Raw genomic sequence first — 4,265 nt, 5'->3', positions numbered from 1 at the left:
ATTTCTTCTTACTTTTGGTATTAACTGTACCAATCATACCATCAACGGCATGAGACCCTGAAGGAGCTGCAATTATTTGATTTTGTTTAGGAAGATCGGGGATTTTCTCGTGTAACGTACTTGACTGCGTATAAACTAGGTCAAGGTACTGAGCTTGAGCAATTACTTGCTCTTCAATAACGACTCCAGCCTTAGCTACATCCTCAATGATTTTCGGTAATAAAGATTAAAAAACCACTCTGCTAAAATTTGATCCGGAATAAAAACCTTCACTAAATGTCGTCGACGTCTCCATTCATGAATGTGATCTGAAATGTAAGTTGACGTTGACTGTTTTAATGAAGTTAATAATTTCGTGCCCTTGTCATATCTGACTGGCAACTGAAAATGAGTTAAAAACGAAGTAGCTAACTAACTAAAGTTATAAAAAGTGGCTCGCGGTAACTCAATGTACCACTTGGCTGCAAGACTAATTAGAGTGCGTTGAAAAAGCCGTAAACGAATTGAATCATCTGAAATGGAGTTAGATGCACACCAGAGGTGATAAGTCATCACATGGTTCGACGAGTCCTCTCCTGATTTACCTTCAAACTTAGGAATATCACTAGGCAACTTATTCGGCATTTGAGGCCAAAACAGAAGATAATTAATTGGATCGTTCGTAAGGCGGGACAAATCAGGCAAGTCCAAAGTTGTAATGAATGGTAACTGACGATAAGGGTCCCTGAAACCCTGGGTCATGAGACCAGCCCCAGGAGGAGGATATCCCGGATAACTAGGAATTGGAATTGCATTTGGGATATTATATCCTTCCGGAAAATCAGGATTAACCGGACCGTACTGGGGTTTTTGAGGTTGTTGATATGTATATCCAGGGTACGGTTGATACTGATAGACTGGGTTTTGCACAACAGGACCGAATTGGTACTATCCCTAGTATGGTTGATAAGTAAATTAAGGTTGACTTGTGACAACCGTACTTGGACCAGGTTGTCCTACAGGCATTTGAACCAAAGTCTGAATTGTGGGTCCAGACTGAGGTAAAGATGCTTGAGGAATTGATGCAGGAACAGTAGAAACTGGAGCCGTGGATACTCCAGAAGTAGGTGGGGTAGATGGAACAGATGTTGCAACAGTTGCAGCAGTCGTTTGAGGTGGAGTTTGAGGCGAACTAGGCCCCGGCTGAGAAACTACATAAGGTACAAAAGTTTGAATAGTAGGCTGGACAGGTTGCTGGGTTGAACCAGAAACCAAGGGTTGTCCAGATTGAGATGAAAACTGCACGTTTGGTTGCAAGATCTGTTGGGATTGACATGGATCCCACACTAAGTTCATTGCGGGGTATGGACCCATAGAATGTTGAGCATATTGAGTACCATAACTGGGTTGAGGGTAGGGTTGATAATTCAAAGGTACATTTCGAGCTCCTTGGACAAATGATTGACCGGAAGGTGGTTGGAAACCTTGGGTTGGCTGCTGACCGAGGTTGGTAACCTTGAGGCACGTACTGATACTGGGGTTGACCTTGAGGTACATATTGATACTGGGGTTGACCTTGAGGTACATACTGATTCTGGGGTTGACCTTGAGGAATGTACTGTCCCGTAGGTATGTACTATCCTCGAGGTTTTCCCCCAGGTGGTAATTGGGTACCTTGAGGTTGCCCCCCAGGGGATAATTGAGGACCTTGAGGCTGCCCCCTAGGTGGTAATTGGCCACCTTGAGGTTGCGGATTTGGAATGGTACATGACATCATAAGAATATCTTCTACACTCAACGGCTTAGTTCCGTTATTACTAGTTAATAACCCTTGTTCAATAGGTTGAGGAGATGCTCCCGAAAAAGTACCAGTAAGAGATTGATACCCAGAGGGAACAGAAGGACCACCATATAAGAATGTTTATGGAGATTGAGAAAACATGGACGACTGTCTCGACATATTCAAAGGATGATAATAACCCCTAGGTTTTGGATGAAAAGGAATGCGAGGTGGTGAAAAACTTAGTCCCAGGTTTTCCAAAAAATTGGTCAATGAAAGATACCAAGCGTCCCTCCTAGGTGGACTGTAAAAGATTGATTCACGCTCCCTAAGTTCTATAGCTGGTTGATTTTTAGGGATAGGTATACCTTCTTCCAGAGTAAGATTTTGGGTAATGACTCTTTCTACCCTAGGTGAACCAGGACCACTGGAAGTTGGAGAGGCAAATCCCAATGTTGGAGTAGCAGCAGGTTCAGTTTCAGGTTCAGATATTTTAGGTTCCTTGGCTAATTCACTAGTAGAAGAAAAACTACCAGTAACTTCGGAAAAAGAAATAGGTTCTAAAATATACTCTGGTGCTTGTACTTGATAATCAGGATCTATAACTAAAGAAGACTCTCCTTCTTCAGGTGACCCAACTCTACTGTCACTAGGAGTTACAAGGGCTCGTAGCCCTTCAAGCTGGCTTGGTGAAAACTCAGGAGGTTGGCCCCGAAGTCTATGGGACTTCCTCGGTAATTCAGCCACGATTAAATATTTTAACTACTTCACATGCAAACAAAGAAAAATCTCAATGAAAACCACCTAAAGTCTCTAAAGAACCAAACAATTTTGAATCACACGCCTAAAGAATCTAGGAGGTCAAACCACACACAAACAATAACTTTCCATATCGAAAACACTAGTTGGTGATGAAATCCAACGTCGCAGAATTCAATACAGAAATGGCGGTTGGAACAGTTACCCCGGAAACCTACTTAATGAATAGACTGGCACAAGTTTCTCCACTAAACCGTCTCGAGTGAAGAGAACCCCCCAGAAAATCCAAGTGAGTCTAGCCGACGTCTGCTCCAGGTACAGTGGGATCTTCCCTCCACCGTCACCTTAGGAAAGAATCCTATAGATTATGGTCACTATGGTTACCAACGGAAACAAATATACCTCGGGGAACAGTCTGTGATCCAATACACATGCAAGGGCAGAGTAGCAAGCTCAATCCCCTTGAAGGCTCCTTGACATAATCCAAGGTTTACCAACAAGTGACCCCAGGCTCCTCGACAATGGTTAATCCGAGGTTTACCATTTTTAATACGTGTATATCTTGTATCGTTCCCAATGAGGAAGGATTGATTACCCCACTGGTTCAGACACGATCTCGTACTTGACTCCTTTAAGAGGAGCTTCCCAGAGCATAGATTTAACAATTGGAATTTATCTCCTACCGCAAGATATAGCTACTTGTTTGTTTTACTATCTTGGAGAGTTAATTACTCCATACTCCAAGATACTAGCCTAAGCTATGTTGGTGATAAAGAGCCTTAGAAAATAAAAAGATTGCTAGATAGATTTTACTTTAAGTGTTATTTTTATTGGCTTTTTCTTAAGTCAAAAGGTGTGGAGATGAAACTTTATGGTGGGAAGACTCGACTCCAAAACACTAAAAATGCACTTAAGATGATAAACAATCCTTTCCCTTCAATGAATTTCTAGCTAAAGAAAGAGTTGAGAATGCAAATGCTTGAAAAACAAATCTTTCCTTAACAAACAAATAAAAAGAAGAGCTTTTTTGTCTTTTTCAACACACTAAAAAACGAGACAACTAGTTATGCTCACGAAAATTTCCCTTTCTTTTCAAACACTCAAATACTACAAAAACAAACTTTTTTTTCAAAAGAGATTTTTTAATTTTTTATAAACACTCAAAACTATTGAAAAATCTAATCTTGAGATCTATAAATTCTAAAAAGCTAATTGAAGTAAAAGCTTACAAGATTTCTTTTCAAGGATGTTTTACTTAGTTATGAGCAAACTAAGGACTAATTTGTCCAGAATCACAAATTAATCAAAAAACAACCAGCTTTTGTTTTCTTTTTTAAAAATGAAATCCAAAACTTTCAACACAAGTTCTTTCGAAGCTTCGCAAAGAGAAAAAACAAGATGGATTCCTCAACAAAGGCAGATTTTACAAATCGGTCAGACTCATAAGAAGACCAGCAAAAACCAGGGTGATTTGAGGTTTCTAAGGCTTCTAAGCTCTGAGTTACTACAAAGACCAATAAAAAATCAAGCCAGGCACACAAAGCTTCTAGAAATTTCGCCTAAAACCTAAATGCCAAAGGAATTAACCTACGAAAAGTTTCTGACAAGACATGTGCAGATCTGGGCAGAGGCTAATAACATATAAACAAATCCTAAGCTAACTGAATGTGAAAATTTTAAGTTTTTCAGAATTTTTCCAGGGTCCGCAGGGTCCCATTATACCCAGGTGCGGTACCGCTCTGCATGT

Source organism: Pinus tabuliformis, chromosome 7, assembly GCF_031772625.1.
Source record: "Pinus tabuliformis cultivar Carrire ecotype Pingquan chromosome 7, CPIR1, whole genome shotgun sequence".
Classification (NCBI taxonomy): domain Eukaryota; kingdom Viridiplantae; phylum Streptophyta; class Pinopsida; order Pinales; family Pinaceae; genus Pinus; species Pinus tabuliformis.
This window is presented reverse-complemented; position numbering follows the sequence as displayed.